This window comes from Salvelinus fontinalis, chromosome 7 (assembly GCF_029448725.1).
Source record: "Salvelinus fontinalis isolate EN_2023a chromosome 7, ASM2944872v1, whole genome shotgun sequence".
Classification (NCBI taxonomy): Eukaryota; Metazoa; Chordata; class Actinopteri; order Salmoniformes; family Salmonidae; genus Salvelinus; species Salvelinus fontinalis.
The window spans coordinates 8,408,247-8,426,587 of record NC_074671.1 but is presented as its reverse complement, the minus strand read 5'-3'; positions in this window follow the sequence as shown (position 1 = coordinate 8,426,587).

The window sequence follows — 18,341 nt, the reverse complement described above, 5'->3', positions numbered from 1 at the left end:
AAGGCACACACACACACACACACACACACACACACACACACACTGACAGAGTAGGATAACAAATAATGGAGTGTGAGGCACATGAATGACAGTCTGTGTTGATTGCAGCGCCGGCTATCGAACCTCCACATAGATTTGAAGACGCGTGTTTGTGCTGAAAGGGGGAGAGCAGACACACATGCTATGGAAGCTTTTCAATCACAAGAGGAAGGGGCCAGTGGATCACAGTTGGTTTTTGCAATCCGTTCTACCACGATTCATTTGAGGTCTCATTTAAGTACCATTTTTACCCCTCTGTCTGTGTGATATTTTATTGGTAATTGTTTAGTGACTGTTAGATAGAACAACCTTTTTCGATTGAGAGGTTATTGTTAGGGGTAGATAGTTATAGACGATAAAAACAGTAAGGCCCTTGAGTTATAGACTATAACTACAGTAAGGACCTTGATTTTTAGACTATAACTACAGTAAGGGATTTGATTTATAGACTAGAACTACAGTAAGGGATTTGATGTATAGACTATAACTACAGTAAGGGCTTTGAGTTATTGACTATAACCACAGTAAGGGCTTTGAGTTATTGACTATAACTACAGTAAGGGACTTGAGTTATAGACTATAACTACAGTAAGGGCTTTGAGTTATAGACTATAACTACAGTAAGGGCTTTGAGTTATAGACTATAACTACAGTAAGGGCTTTGAGTTATAGACTATAACTACAGTAAGGGCTTTGAGTTATAGACTATAACTACAGTAAGGGCTTTGAGTTATAGACTATAACTACAGTAAGGGCTTTGAGTTATAGACTATAACTACAGTAAGGGCTTTGAGTTATAGACTATAACTACAGTAAGGGCTTTGAGTTATAGACTATAACTACAGTAAGGGCTTTGAGTTATAGACTATAACTACAGTAAGGGCTTTGAATTATAGACTATAACTACAGTAAGGGCTTTGAGTTATAGACTACAACTACAGTAATGGCTTTGAGTTATAGACTATAACTACAGTAAGGGCTTTGAGTTATAGACTACAACTACAGTAAGGGCTTTGAGTTATAGACTACAACTACAGTAAGGGCTTTGAGTTATAGACTACAACTACAGTAAGGGCTTTGAGTTATAGACTACAACTACAGTAAGGGCTTTGAGTTATAGACTATAACTACATTAAGGGCTTTGAGTTATAGACTATAACTACAGTAAGGTACTTGATCTGGTTACCTAGTTATGTATACTGACCCTGAGGCATTGTTTTAAATAGACTTAAGTTCTTACTTCTATTCTTCAGAGTAAGTGGTGATGCAACGGGAACATTTCTACTCAGTTAAAGATATTCAGTGCATACCATCTGTATTCAAATGTACTATAAAGCTGTTCTGCCATTGGTGTAGCTAAGTGGGCATAAAATAGGCATTACGGGAAAAGAGAATTGCATGAAACGGCCTGTGTTATTCCATTGCTGGTTATTGTGAAGGCATGACGCATGTTCCTATTAGATTGATTGCTTTTGCCCCTCCGAGACACTTGAGGAACTGTCCACGGTGCTGACATGAGCGCCGCTGCAAATTTAAAATGTAAGGAACTGTCCACGGTGCTGATGTGAGTGGCCAGTTGACGCAATCTACATAGCGCTACAGTTTGTCTGGTCTTTTTCTCTTGAAGTGAACGTGTAATGCATTTTGAGCAGAGCACATAACACTGTAACACAATTTTAATAATTGTTCTCCATTTTAGGATTGGGGTGATCCTTAATTTGAATGTTTTATCAATTCACATGCCGACTCAAAAATAGCCCATGTGGCAGTCTTCCATCTATGTTTGCTAAAAAGGGCTCTGACGGGCTCAGATGCAATGTTATCATGATTCCACAACCGTTCTATGATTGTCACCTGTTATAGATTTTCCACTGGTCAATCTGTGTTCTCTAATGTTATCTTTTGACATGAGATGATTTACAAAACTTAGTTGCGACATTTTACTTACTATATGACTATACAGGCGCAAAAAAATATATACTCTTAACAAATGCGTTGATATTGATTAAACACGATGGTTCCACTATTGTTTTTAATGCTTGAACTGTGTGTCTCGTTAGACATGATAATTCACTACATGGCAGTATACTGTAGCACTACATGAGTGTCGCTATTATAACCGCTTCGTCTGCAAGCTGATAGTCTCTATAGCCTTTGCATTTTTTTTTCGACCAACGAGTTTTTCAGACAAGTATTAGGTAGAATCCAAAGTAGTATTTCCTTTTACCCTTGCGTGATATCGCATGTGTCTGTCTAGGTGTTTCACTAACTGAAGTGACATCCGCGCCTTCACTCACCCCATTCCGGGGAAGCCATGGAGTGAACCAGTCGTTTCGGAGCAAGTCTCTGCTCTCCGCGTGAACAACAATGTCCCGGTTTAAAAACAATAAATACATCGGTGTGTTACATGATCTTCACTATTCTTTGCAAAGTTACGAAATGAAGCTTTGAGAGAAAAGGTAAGGTCTACCTACCTGTTTTGGTATGTTGGAGGGATGATCGCGTCTATTTAAGACACCTTTTGATAGTGTGCCTTCTGACAGCCGACAGGAAAAGTTTATAATTGTCTAAGATAAAAACAGATCATACATAATCAATTGTCTTACATAGTGCTTCAGCAATAAATAGACCATGAAAGTACACTGGATTCAGCATTTCTAAATTGCTTCTCTTTACCGTTGATTTATTTGTATGTTCGCCGCATCGTGTAAAACTTGCCAAAGTGCTGTTGCACACTTTCTGTTCCGGAATATCTGACAGATGATTGAGTCAATATGCCTCACTGTAGGGCTCACTGTCCAATACACACATACGTGCATACTGACGCCACACACACACACACACACACACACACACACACACACACACACACACACACACACACACACACACACACACACACACACACACACACACACACACACACACACACACACACACACACACACACACACACACACACACACACACACACCACATAGACCTAAGCTGTTGCGACGGTCTATTTATCCTGTTTCCTAGTCACTTTACCCCTACCTAAATGTACATAGCTACCTCAATTACCTCGTACCCCTCCTGCACATCGACTCGGTACTGGTACTTACTCGTTATTTTTATTCGTTATTCACTGTGTATTCATTCCTCATGTCATTATTTATATTGTGTGTTTTATCTTATCTTTAAATCTGCATTGTTGGAAAAGGACCCATGAGTAAGGATTTCACTGTTGGTCTACACCTGTTGTTTTACGAAGCACGTGACAAATAGAATGTGATTTGACCAGAGGTCTGATGGATGCATGGCACAGCTCATACAGTGGTGAGCTGTGTGTGGGGCGTATAGGCCTAATGCATTCAGACCTCTATAGGTAAACGCTATAGGGACTGCTTTCCTTTGCTACACAATGGAGAACATTCAAAATAGCTTTTAAATCCAGGACTAGGCTTAATATGTCTACCGGAAACCGGTTCTAAGTGGCAAATCAGGTGCAGGGTCATTAATACATATTCAGTGTTCTCCTATTCTCCATCTGTGCTGTTTATGGTTTCATTCTCTCCCCGGATCGTCGCCGCTGGAGGATTTACTGTCAGAATGGATAGCATTTTAATATCATCTGCGCCCTCCCCAAGGCTAATATCATGACCGTGTGAGAGACTGCTGCGGACTCAACCCCTTGTAGAAATCAAATGTTTCCACTTTTGCCAGTGTCGGGTAAATTGCAGTGGAAAGTCAGCGAGCAGACTGAGTCTAACACAAGGTGTTATGACGTTGCTAAACTGTCGGCAACTCTACTGACTCATCAAGGCGGGCAACGGTGTGTGTGTGTGTGTGTGTGTGTGTGTGTGTGTGTGTGTGTGTGTGTGTGTGTGTGTGTGTGTGTGTGTGTGTGTGTGTGTGTGTGTGTGTGTGTGTGTGTGTGTGTGTGTGTGTGTGTGTGTGTGTGTGTGTGTGTGTGTGTGTGTGTGTGTGTATGTTGTAATTTGAGCGCGTAATTCGTAATGTGGCCTATGGGGTGTAGTGCCTGCTTTTAACAGATCTCTATAGCATACTCATCTTGTCTTAATTTAACAGACCTCTACTCATCTTGTCTTAATTTAACAGACCTCAACTCATCTTGTCTTAATTTAACAGGCCTCTACTCATCTTGTCTTAATTTAACAGACCTCTACTCATCTTGTCTTAATTTAACAGACCTCTACTCATACAGACCTCAACTCATCTTGTCTTAATTTAACAGACCTCTACTCATACAGACCTCAACTCATCTTGTCTTAATTTAACAGACCTCTACTCATACAGACCTCAACTCATCTTGTCTTAATTTAACAGACCTCTACTCATACAGACCTCAACTCATCTTGTCTTAATTTAACAGACCTCTACTCATACAGACCTCAACTCATCTTGTCTTAATTTAACAGACCTCTACTCATACAGACCTCAACTCATCTTGTCTTAATTTAACAGACCTCTACTCATCTTGTCTTAATTTAACAGACCTCTACTCATCTTGTCTTAATTTAACAGACCTCTATAGCCTACTCCACTTTTCAAACCTTCATTCATTTAACCCGGGCAGATATAGAGGCTCACGAGCACCATATTTAGGCATGGTATAGGCTTATGTGTTTAACAATTTGATATCGTTATTTCCTGCATCTCCAAGTCAATCACGAACATCACCACAATGTCCAATGCGCCTATTACGCGAGAAATGTTTACCTAACATTTAAACAGTTAGGCTATATCATTAAACCAAACCAACTGAATTTAAGAGAGTTAAAAACATTTTTTTTGAACAAATGGTTAAAAAACTAACAAAAATATATAAATCATAATTACAATTATCAAAAGGATTGACACCCTTTAGGACCCTGCAGAACGCACAAGTATTGAGGTAGAGGTAAGGGTTGCAATCACCAGCTCGCGTTTGGAAGAGATTTCTTATCTAATATAGATCGCTCTGCTCTGTCCTTGTTAAAGTGGTGGCAGGCATAGGAAACCACGGTTCACAGTGGTCTCTCATTTGTCCTCCAAGTTTAGCTACATCAACCCTATTGAGTCTCAGACTGGTCCTAAAAGAGGACTCGCTGCTGGGGGGGAATATTGAGTTCTAGAAGAATATTTAGGCTGAGTGAGCGGTTTCATCTGATGGACTCGAAGTGCGTTATCTCCTACCCGAAATCTCCACTGAGCAGTTTGCAGCGATGCGCTGTGATGTGTAATGCGCGAGGGATGCGTGACGCGGGCACATTGGAGGATATTCTCGGCAGCGCTGTGATTCATGTCCCCTTTTATTGCCTGTAGTACATAGCGAGAGAGAGGGGGGGTAGAGTCAGATATCCGCTCACCGGAGTCAAACGTATTGACTGTGGATCTAAGAAATGATACAGATAAAAGGGACATTTCATGAAAGACAACGGAGCGGTCTCCAAAGTTTTTCCTAGTGGAATTGTCCTAGTGGAATTCCTAGTGGAATTGTTTGTCTCCTGCAGACACGGTTCTAATACCGATAATGGAATGGCACATGGCGGAATGATGACTAGCTGGACATAGCCCAGTGTCAAAATACTCACCTTTTTGTTCTGTGATTGTGCTGATCTAAGACCCCACTAACAGCGATCAGTCAATTTGTATTTAAGTGGGAGAAAATCTCTTCTGATCCCGTTTCTCTTCGCCAAAGAGATGTTCCACTTTGCACAGCGATTCCAGGAAGATTTACGTGTGCGCGGGGGGACCATTCAATCGCTGCCTCAAGCTCCATTCAGCTTGTTTTCAGTCTTTGGTCATCAATTTTTACCATCCCGTTTATGCCAAACTCGTCACAGTAAGATTAACACGCGCATTTGAAAGGAGTTCCCGTGGTCTTGTTGAACTTGTTGATCACTTACAAAGACTGGACTGTGCACCGTGAATTGAGGGCAGACCTACAAAATGTAAGTATGCATATGAGGGGAAATGAGAGAAAGCTAAGACTATTTTGCATTGTACAATTAAAGTTGAGAGTCGTTCAAATTGTTGTCTTCGTTAAAACATTGTATGCTGTGTGAAGGAAGCAGAAATACTCATGTTTCAATACTTCTTGGAATTGTAGCTTAAGTTTTGTTGGCAAACCACCTACAACGGTGGAATAATTTGCCATGGCAGACAATGGAGTAGCCTATACGAATGAAGTTGAACGCGTCCATACTCATTTAATGACCTCCATGTAATGAGAACATGAATTACTGGACTCCGGTGCACTGTTGGCAAAGTTTAGGCGAATAGCGATTTGTTGAAGCGCCCCCTTGTGGAATCAATTCCGTATTAATACATCATAAATGTATAGCCTACCAGATTGTATATCATTTAATGTTATGAAATGCTGCTGAAAAGATACTATTTCATATGTCCTATTCATCCCTGTCCTATCCATACGCCTGCTGTATTTTAATCCCGAGACATGCGTGTGCGGGTAGTGGGGTACCAAAATAGAAAGGTTCTTAAAAGATAAGACAATCTATCTAAAGGGTTGATAGTGTGGTTGTATTGACTGTACTGATACGCATGGCGATATGTTTGATTGGTTGTTGTATTCAGAACACCTTTCTTTCCTCGCTTTACTTGTGCTTTTCCAATCCAGGTTTATCCTCTGACTTGGATTTGATTAGATGTGGTTAAAACGTAATGGTGATGAGAAGATGCAGGCTAAGAGTCAGGAGTATGTATATTATAAAGTTGAGATTGGTTCACATTATTGCATTATACTCCATATAATATATTTTATGGCATACTAGTTAATTACCTTATGATGTTATAATGGGCTTACCTACATGGTTTCTTTGTTAATATGTTTTGGTTTGTAGTTGTTATTAGTAGTAGTAAATCATTGTATGTATTTTGATTTTACATAACTTTTAAAACAAGTGCTGCAATGTTCACATGTGGACTTTCAGAGTTATTCCTTTTATTCATTGTAAGGTTTATATATAATATGCCTTCGGGAAAGTATTCAGACCCCTTGACTTGTTACACATTTTGTTACGTTTAAGCCTTATTCTAAAATTTATTAATAAACAAAATAATCACAGCAATCTACACACAATACCCCATAATGACAAACCAAAAACAAGTTTTTAAGAAATTTTTGAAAATGTATTTAAAAATAAAAACAGAAATACATTATTTACATAGGCATTCAAACCCTTTGCTATGAGACTCGAAATTGAGCTCAGGTGCATCCTGTTTCCATTGATCATCATTGAGATGTTTCTACAACTTGGAGGACACCTGTGGTAAATTATTATTTTTGGACATGATTTGGAAAGGCTCACACCTGTCAATATAAGGTCCCACAGTTGACAGTGCATGTCAGAGCAAAAACCAAGCCATGAGGTCGAAGGAATTGTGTGTAGAGCTCAGAAACAGGATTGTGCCGAGTCACAGATATGGGGAAGGGTACCAAAACAGAAGCATTGAAGGTCCCCAAGAACACAGTGGCCTCCACCATTCTTAAATGGGAGAAGTTTGGAACCATCTTCCTAGAGCTGGCCGCCCAGCCAAACTGAGCAATCGGGGGAGAATGGCCTTGGTCAGGGAGGTGACCAAGAACCTGATGGTCACTCTGACAGAGCTCTATATTTCCTCTGTGGAGGTGGGAGAATCTTCAAGAAGGACAACCATCTCTGCACCACTCCACCAATCAGGCCTTTATGCTAGATTAGCCAGACGGAAGCTACTCCTCAGTAAAAGGCACATGACAGTCCACTTGGAGTTTGCCAAAAGGCACCTAAAGATTCTCAGACCATGAGAAACAAGATTCTCTGGTCTGATGAAACCAAGATTGAACTCTTTGGATTGAATGCCAAACCTGGCACCATCCCTACTGTGAAGCATGGTGGTGGTAGCTTTATGCTGTGTGGATGTTTTTCTTTGGCAGGGACTGGGAGATTAGTCAGGATCGAGGCAAAGATGAAAGAAGCAAAGTACAGAGAGATCCTTGATGAAAACCTGTTCCAGAGCCTCAGACTGGGGCAAAGTTTCACCTTCCAACAGGACAATGAACCTAAGCAAACAGCCAAGATAATGCAGGAGTGGCTTCAGGACAGGTCTCTGAATGTCCTTGATTGGCCCAGCCAGAACCCGGATTTTAACACGGTCTAACATCTATGGAGAGACCTGAAAATAGCTGTGCAGCAACGCTCACCATCCAACCTGACAGAGCTTTTCGAGGATCTGCAGAGAAGAATGGAGAAACTCCCCAAATACAGGTGTGACAAGCTTGTAGCATCATAACCAAGAAGACTCAAGGCTTTCATCGCTGCCAAAGCTGCTTCAACAAAGTGTTGAGTAAATGGTCTGAATACATATGTAAATGTTATGTTTCAGTTTTTTGTTTTAATAAATTAGCAAAAATTGGGTAGAATTATGAGAAGAAAAAAAGAAATTTAATACATTTTTGAATAAGGCTGTAACCTACCAAAATGTGGACAAGTCAAGGGGTCTGAATACTTTCCGAACGCCCTTTGTATGTATGTGTGTCTGTGTATATATATACATATATATACCTGACAATGAATTATTCACCTTACAATTAATATTAAATAATATTATGTTCACCCTTAGATTATGATGTTGATCAAATTTGGTAAGAGCGATAGTCCTAATTCAGTCCCACTCATAGCTTTGCCATGTTGTCAGTAGTAACACTTGCTACTGTATTTACCTTACTATTTAGCCGTGGATGCTTTAATTTAAACATTGCTTGTTGATGGATTTTGATAAAGCTAATTATAACAGTATCAGCCATTATACACACATATTACGATTACAACACATGTTGTCTATTTCCAGTGGGTTACCTTGCTGGGCCTTTCCTATTGGCTGGAAGTGGACCTGTGGAGTAGCCTGGCATGGCTACCATATTATCCTTGCTGGGCCTATCCTAAGAGCTGGAGGTGGACCTGTGGAGTAGCCAGGCATGGCTACCATATTATCCTTGCTGGGCCTTTCCTATGGGTTGGAGGTGGACCTGTGGAGTAGCCAGGCATGGCTACCATATTATCCTTGCTGGGCCTATCCTAAGAGCTGGAAGTGGACCTGTGGAGTAGCCAGGCATGCCACTGTGAAAGTTCAATAATATGGTAGCAGAGCCTTTCAGGAATAGTGTCTTTAATAATGCATAAGGTGTTCCTATGTCGCTATGAAGTGTGCTTGGTGAAGAAGGGAGGGAGGAAGGAAGGGAGGGAGGGACGGGAGAATGTGAGAGAGTGAGAGGTAAGGAGGAAGAGGAGAATGTGAGGGAGGGAGGGGGTCAAGGAGTGCTAGTGACGGTGTAGACCTCTCTTTTGCTGCAGTATGCTTCTATATGTGGTGCTGCAGTAACAGACCCCCCCGAGCTCCAAACACACATAGCTCCACACAGACGGCTTCTCAAGAGTCACCCTGTCAAAAGTGCCACTCTCTCACACACAAAGTGCATGTGGCATTTTCCCTAGCTTGTAAGAGGGAGGACGGAGGAAGTAAGGAGAGAGAGAGAGAGAGAGAGAGAGAGAGAGAGAGAGAGAGAGAGAGAGAGAGAGAGAGAGAGAGAGAGAGAGAGAGAGAGAGAGAGGAGAGAGAGAGAGAGAGAGAGAGAGAGAGAGAGAGAGAGAGAGAGAGAGAGAGAGAGAGAGAGAGAGAGAGAGAGAGAGAGAGAGAGGAGAGAGAGAGAGAGAGAGAGAGAGAGAGAGAGAGAGAGAGAGAGAGAGAGAGAGAGAGAGAGAGAGAGAGAGAGAGAGAGAGAGAGAGAGAGAGAGAGAGAGAGAGAGCTGTAGGGGCAAGTCAAGCACGTTTTGGCAGCTGAGCTGAGGGATTGTCTTGCCTTCAGAGGTCCGGGACCTGTCTGGCTACAACAATCAGATTGTATTAGAGGGGGAAGGGATGGCTGTCATGTTCCACGATGTTCTGGGGAGCCAGGAGCCAAGACCAAACCCTCCGCTTTGATTTCTCCCTGCTCTCCTCCCTGACAGACAGCCATGCTGAATCACTGAAACAGTTGTTATAGCTTCATCCATTAGCTAGTCTACACCATATAATTATTAAAGAAAGATCATACACCTGTATGCAGATTGGCAGCAGAGACGCGCTGAAGACAGAGGGGAGGGAGTGTGGGGATCGGCTGGTGTTGTGGTGATGGCGTGCCACAGAGATAGTATGTGCTAGGTCCGTCACACATTCTGGAACATTGAACGTTTGGCTGTGATGTTTGCAGGGGCGTTCTCCGGTTGTCTGCCACATGTTTATTTATGAGGACTGTCATATTGGCAGTTTGTTAACAGGGAAGATTTAGCGATTCTGGGAAAGGAAGGCAGGCCCAGTAATCTAAGGAGAAAGAAGAGGCTCCCGGTGATGCTGGCCAAGCTTTCTGTCTCTCTGTTTCTGTGTCTCTCACTCCCCTTCTCTCTCTCTCTTTTTCTCTCACTCTCACTCCCTCTCTCTCTCTCCACATCTCTGTCTGTCTTTCTCCCACGTAAGCCATGCACATCACTGGCTTTGTTTAGCGAGACACGTATAGGGAGACAGAGGGAGATGAGGAACATCTGAAAAGGTGAAAAGTGAGGAAGATGACGAGATGAAGAGGAGGATGCGCAGGATGGTAGGGAGGCTGTGATGTAGGATGAAGAGGACATGGAGGGAGATGAAGACGTTGGGTATTCATACACATGTGTCATTTAGAAGCTACTGCTGTAGTTGTAACCACTGCCGGGCCAAGCATGCATGTCTATCCCTACCTGACTTTTAAACACTCAGCCGCGCTCGAGTTGCCCCAGGGACGACATGGAAGCGGATGCAACGGGCTGTTTCACAGCTTGAGAGAGAGAGAGAGAGAGAGCTCTCTAGCAGGTCATAAGGACCCTGTAAAACATTTATGGGTTTAAATATAAAACCAACCTCAGCATCATTGGTAGGATCCTACGTCCCAAAAATACACTCCCGTCTATCTATGCCACATCAGCCAGTGAGCCAGGAGCCCAGTACTGTTCACCTAGTTTACCTTAGAGCAGGAATCACTGAAAATACAAGTCATTTATTACAGGGTTTCACAAACTCAGTCCTGGGGCCCCACCTGGGTGCACCCTGAGGGGGGGGGGGAGGGGCAGGACTGAGTTTGGGAAACCCTGATTTAGTGTACTGTAGAAGAGTCTGTATAAGGGAATCTATTCCTATTCCATGTGAAGTAGTTCAGTAAATATTTTGTTTATTTTACAGTTTTGTTTGTGTTGCATTGCTTCATTATCAATAAATGGTACGGGTTATTTACCATTTTAACATGTCATCTATTCAGGACCTATTTTATCACACAATTAAGGACAACATATTCATCTTTGAACATATTTTTATTTATTTATCGAAATACAGTTCACTTCTTAAATGTCTTTCACATCCTCTTAAAACCCATTTCCCCAGTGTGTTTCAAGTTTTAAAGTCACATGGACTAGTACAGTGAAATGCCTTTCTCTCCAAAACCAACAACGCACCAATCAAGTTCAATGTAGTACCAGAAATAACAAGGTAGAACAAAAACACACAAAAAATACACATAAGAAGTAAGAAGAACACCAGAAGGAAGTAAGCTACATACAGGGACAGTCCCAGGATCAGTAGTTATATACAGGGTCAGTTCCAGGAACAGTAGCTATATACAGGGTCTGTTCCAGGGTCAGTAGCTATATACAGGGTCAGTAGCTATATACAGGGTCAGTTCCAGGGTCAGTAGCTATATACAGGGTCAGTTCCAGGGTCAGTATTTATATACAGGGTCAGTTCCAGGAACAGTAGCTATATACAGGGTCAGTTCCAGGGTCAGTAGCTATATACAGGGACAGTCCCAGGGTCAGTAGCTATATACAGGGTCAGTCCCAGGGTCAGTAGCTATATACAGGGTCAGTAGCTATATACAGGGTCAGTTCCAGGGTCAGTAGCTATATACAGGGTCTGTTCCAGGGTCAGTAGCTATATACAGGGTCTGTTCCAGGGTCAGTAGCTATATACAGGGTCAGTAGCTATATATGGGGTCAGTAGCTATATACAGGGTCAGTTCCAGGGTCAGTTCCAGGGTCAGTAGCTATATACAGGGTCAGTTCCAGGGTCAGTAGCTATATACAGGGTCAGTAGCTATATACAGGGTCTGTTTCAATACCACATTTTCAATGTGCAGGAATACTGGAGTGTCCCACATTATCCTTTGATCGATGGGAGGAAGACGTCGACAACCCCAAATAGCCCAGGTCTCAATTAAAATGCACAGGACGCTCCTCTCCTCTGCCGGTGACACTGGGTTTAAGTTGGGAATAATGAGAGGAAGGACCATTGTCTGAATTGTAAAGAGCGATAATGACCTCTGATCTATCTCTGTCCCCTCTCCCCTTATCTAGCCTGGTATCTCTGTCCCCTCTCCCCTTATCTAGCCTGGTATCTCTGTCCCCTCTCTCCTTATCTAGCCTGGTATATCTGTCCCCTCTCCCCTTATCTAGCCTGGTATCTCTGTCCCCTCTCTCCTTATCTAGCCTGGTATATCTGTCCCCTCTCTCCTTATCTATCCTGGTATCTCTGTCCCCTCTCCCCTTATCTAGCCTGGTATCTCTGTCCCCTCTCCCCTTATCTAGCCTGGGTATATCTGTCCCCTCTCCCCTTATCTAGCCTGGTATCTCTGTCCCCTCCCCCCTTATCTAGCCTGGTATGTCTGTCCCCTCTCTCCTTATCTAGCCTGGTATGTCTGTCCCCTCTCTCCTTATCTAGCCTGGTATATCTGTCCCCTTATCTAGCCTGCTATATCTGTCCCCTTATCTAGCCTGGTATATCTGTCCCCTTATCTAGCCTGGTATATCTGTCCCCTTATCTATCCTGGGTATATCTGTCCCCTCCCCCCTTATCTAGCCTGGTATATCTGTCCCCTTATCTAGCCTGGTATATCTGTCCCCTCTCTCCTTATCTAGCCTGGTATATCTGTCCCCTCCCCCCTTATCTAGCCTGGTATATCTGTCCCCTCTCCACTTATCTAGCCTGGTATATCTGTCCCCTCTCTCCTTATCTAGCCTGGTATTTCTGTCCCCTCTACACTTATCTAGCCTGGTATATCTGTCCCCTCCCCCCTTATCTAGCCTGGTATATCTGTCCCCTCCCCCCTTATCTAGCCTGGTATATCTGTCCCCTCTCTCCTTATCTAGCCTGGTATATCTGTCCCCTCTCCACTTATCTAGCCTGGTATATCTGTCCCCTCTACACTTATCTAGCCTGGTATATCTGTCCCCTCTCCACTTATCTAGCCTGGTATATCTGTCCCATCTCTCCTTATCTAGCCTGGTATATCTGTCCCCTCTCCCCTTATCTAGCCTGGTATATCTGTCCCCTCTACACTTATCTAGCCTGGTATATCTGTCCCCTCTCCCCTTATCTAGCCTGGTATATCTGTCCCCTCTCCCCTTATCTAGCCTGGTATATCTGTCCCCTCTACACTTATCTAGCCTGGTATATCTGTCCCCTCTCTCCTTATCTAGCCTGGTATCTCTGTCCCCTCTCTCCTTATCTAGCCTGGTATATCTGTCCCCTCTCTCCTTATCTAGCCTGGTATATCTGTCCCCTTATCTAGCCTGGTATATCTGTCCCCTCTCCCCTTATCTAGCCTGGTATATCTGTCCCCTCTCCCCTTATCTAGCCTGGTATATCTGTCCCCTCCCCCCTTATCTAGCCTGGTATATCTGTCCCCTCTCTCCTTATCTAGCCTGGTATATCTGTCCCCTTTCCACTAATCTAGCCTGGGTATCTTTGTCCCCTCTCCACTTATCTGGCCTGCAAATCTCTTTCCCCTCTCCACGTATCTAGCCTGAGTATCTCTGTCCCCTGCACCTTCTTTTAGCCTGGGTACCTCTATTCCAGCTCCCCTCATCTGGCTTGGTTACCACCATTCCAGCTCCCCTAGCCTGGGTGTCTCTCTCCCTACTACCCCGTCTTCATCCAGTCAGGCCTACCCTACTCAAACAGGTCCCTGTCCACTCCAACGTCAGGCCTACCCTACTCAAACAGGTCCCTGCCCACTCCAACGTCAGGCCTACCCTACTCAAACAGATCCCTGTCCACTCCAACGTCAGGCCTACCCTACTCAAACAGGTCCCTGCCCACTCCAACGTCAGGCCTACCCTACTCAAACAGGTCCCTGCCCACTCCAACGTCAGGCCTACCCTACTCAAACAGGTCCCTGCCCACTCCAACGTCAGGCCTACCCTACTCAAACAGGTCCCTGTCCACTCCAACGTCAGGCCTACCCTACTCAAACAGGTCCCTGCCCACTCCAACGTCAGGCCTACCCTACTCAAACAGGTCCCTGCCCACTCCAACGTCAGGCCTACCCTACTCAAACAGGTCCCTGCCCACTCCAACGTCAGGCCTACCCTACTCAAACAGGTCCCTGTCCACTCCAACGTCAGGCCTACCCTACTCAAACAAGCCCCTGCCCACTCCAACGTCAGGCCTACCCTACTCAAACAAGCCCCTGCCCACTCCAACGTCAGGCCTACCCTACTCAAACAGGTCCCTGTCCACTCCAACGTCAGGCCTACCCTACTCAAACAGGTCCCTGCCCACTCCAACGTCAGGCCTACCCTACTCAAACAGATCCCTGTCCACTCCAACGTCAGGCCTACCCTACTCAAACAAGCCCCTGGTAATTCCAACACTTCTCCTTAACATGAAAATATTATGTCTATTAATCACATGAAGCTCTGGTGCTAATGGATAGGCTCCGTTTTACCTGTCCACGTCTCCTCGGTTTTACCTGCCCACGTCTCCTCTGTTTTACCTGCCCACGTCTCCTCTGTTTTACCTGTCCACGTCTCCTCTGTTTTACCTGTCCACGTCTCCTCTGTTTTACCTGTCCACGTCTCCTCTGTTTTACCTGTCCACGTCTCCTCTGTTTTACCTGTCCACGTCTCATCTGTTTTACCTGTCCACGTCTCCTCTGTTTTACCTGTCCACGTCTCCTCCGTTTTACCTGTCCACGTCTCCTCCGTTTTACCTGTCCACGTCTCCTCCGTTTTACCTGTCCACGTCTCCTCCGTTTTACCTGTCCACGTCTCCTCCGTTTTACCTGTCCACGTCTCCTCCGTTTTACCTGCCCACGTCTCCTCCGTTTTACCTGTCCACGTCTCCTCCGTTTTACCTGTCCACGTCTCCTCCGTTTTACCTGTCCACGTCTCCTCCGTTTTACCTGTCCACGTCTCCTCCGTTTTACCTGTCCACGTCTCCTCCGTTTTACCGGTCCACGTCTCCTCCGTTTTACCTGTCCACGTCTCCTCCGTTTTACCTGTCCACGTCTCCTCCGTTTTACCTGTCCACGTCTCCTCCGTTTTACCTGCCCACGTCTCCTCCGTTTTACCTGTCCACGTCTCCTCCGTTTTACCTGTCCACGTCTCCTCCGTTTTACCTGTCCACGTCTCCTCCGTTTTACCTGTCCACGTCTCCTCTGTTTTACCTGTCCACGTCTCCTCTGTTTTACCTGTCCACGTCTCCTCTGTTTTACCTGTCCACGTCTCCTCTGTTTTACCTGTCCACGTCTCCTCTGTTTTACCTGTCCACGTCTCCTCTGTTTTACCTGTCCACGTCTCCTCTGTTTTACCTGTCCACGTCTCCTCTGTTTTACCTGTCCACGTCTCCTCTGTTTTACCTGTCCACGTCTCCTCTGTTTTACCTGTCCACGTCTCTTCTGTTTTACCTGTCCACGTCTCTTCTGTTTTACCTGTTCACGTCTCCTCTGTTTTACCTGTCCACGTCTCTTCTGTTTTACCTGTCCACGTCTCCTCTGTTTTACCTGTCCACGTCTCCTCTGTTTTACCTGTCCACGTCTCCTCTGTTTTACCTGTCCACGTCTCTTCTGTTTTACCTGCCCACGTCTCCTCTGTTTTACCTGTCCACGTCTCCTCCGTTTTACCTGTCCACGTCTCCTCCGTTTTACCTGTCCACGTCTCCTCCGTTTTACCTGTCCACGTCTCCTCTGTTTTACCTGTCCACGTCTCCTCCGTTTTACCTGTCCACGTCTCCTCCGTTTTACCTGTTCACGTCTCCTCCGTTTTACCTGTTCACGTCTCCTCCGTTTTACCTGTTCACGTCTCCTCCGTTTTACCTGTCCACGTCTCCTCTGTTTTACCTGTCCACGTCTCCTCTGTTTTACCTGTCCACGTCTCCTCTGTTTTACCTGTCCACGTCTCCTCTGTTTTACCTGTCCACGTCTCCTCTGTTTTACCTGTCCACGTCTCCTCTGTTTTACCTGCCCACGTCTCCTCTGTTTTACCTGCCCACGTCTCCTCTGTTTTACCTGCCCACGTCTCCTCTGTTTTACCTGTCCACGTCTTCTCTGTTTTACCTGTTCACGTCTCCTCTGTTTTACCTGTCCACATCTCTTCTGTTTTACCTGTCCACATCTCCTCTGTTTTACCTGTTCACGTCTCCTCCGTTTTACCTGCCCACACTCTTCCATTGGCATTCTTATTCTTTAGCAGTGAAGGTCTTTCTCTCGTACCCCTTCCACCCCTCTCTCTCCATCTCACCCCCTTCCCTCTCTCTCTTACCCCCTTCCCTCTCTCTCTCGCTCTCTCACATTCTCGCTCCATCCCCATCTCTCTCTCTTTCTCTCCATCTGCATCTCTCGCTCTCTCACTCTCTATCCCCATCTCTCTCTCCATCCACTTCTCGCGCTCTCTCTCCATCCCCTTCTATCTCACCATCTATCTCTCTCTATCCCTTTCTCTCGCGCTCTCTCTCCATCCCCTTATATCTCTCTCTATCCCTTTCTCTCTCTCTCTCATCCCCATCTCTCTCTCTCTCTCTCTCTCTCATCCCCATCTCTCTCTCTCTCTCTCTCATCCCCATCTCTCTCTCTCTCTCTCTCATCCCCATCTCTCTCTCTCTCTCTCTCATCCCCATCTCTCTCTCTCTCTCTCTCATCCCCATCTCTCTCTCTCTCTCTCTCATCCCCATCTCTCTCTCTCTCTCATCCCCATCTCTCTCTCTCTCTCTCTCATCCCCATCTCTCTCTCTCTCTCTCTCTCATCCCCATCTCTCTCTCTCTCTCTCTCATCCCCATCTCTCTCTCTCTCTCATCCCCATCTCTCTCTCTCTCTCTCTCATCCCCATCTCTCTCTCTCTCTCTCTCATCCCCATCTCTCTCTCTCTCTGTCTCCATCCCCCTCTTTCTTTCTTTCTTTCTCTCTCTCCATCCCCCTCTCTCTCTTTCCCCCTCTCTCTCTTTCCCCCTCTCTCTCTTTCCCCCTCTCTCTCTTTCCCCCTCTCTCTCCATCCCCCTCTCTCTCTCTCTCTTTCCCCCTCTCTCTCTTTCCCCCTCTCTCTCTTTCCCCCTCTCTCTCTTTCCCCCTCTCTCTCTTTCCCCTCTCTCTCTCTCTCTCTCTCTCTCTCTCTCTCTCTCTCTCTCTCTCTCTCTCTCTCTCTCTCTCTCTCTCTCTCTCTCCTCATCCCCATCTCTCTCTCTCTCATCCCCATCTCTCTCTCTCTCATCCCCATCTCTCTCTCTCTCATCCCCATCTCTCTCTCTCTCATCCCCATCTCTCTCTCTCTCTCATCCCCATCTCTCTCTCTCTCTCATCCCCATCTCTCTCTCTCTCTCATCCCCATCTCTCTCTCTCTCATCCCCATCTCTCTCTCTCTCCATCCCCATCTCTCTCTCTCTTCATCCCCATCTCTCTCTCTCTCCATCCCCATCTCTCTCTCTCTCCATCCCCATCTCTCATCCCCATCTCTCTCTCTCTCCATCCCCATCTCTCTCTCTCTCTCTCTCCATCCCCATATCTCTCTCTATCCCCATCTCTCTCTCTCTCTCCATCCCAATATCTCTTTCCCTTTCACATCTCATCTAGAGTGGTGGATATAATCAAGATCTCCACCCATAGCGTTACTGGTCATCATGATTGATATGATGGATTTAAATATAACAGAATTATATTTTTTACATTCATGAAAATAGATGTGTTTCTATTGCTGCCTGTATGAGTAGAAGAGTTCCGTGGGTTAGACAGGTACCACCATCTGACTCAAATGATTGGAGAATGACAATGTTTCTTCAAATAAAATATGACAAAATATTGTACTTTTACAGTAGGTATAAGATAGATATTACTGTATTCATTTGCAATAAGTTGTGAGCAAATAAAAAATAAATGTTTATATATATTTTTAAAGCTGATGGCATGTCCTATTTCATGGCATCTGAGGCCTGTTCAGGCTAGGCAGTGTTTTTAGCCCATCTCAATGTTAGACAGAGAGGCCTATACACAGGC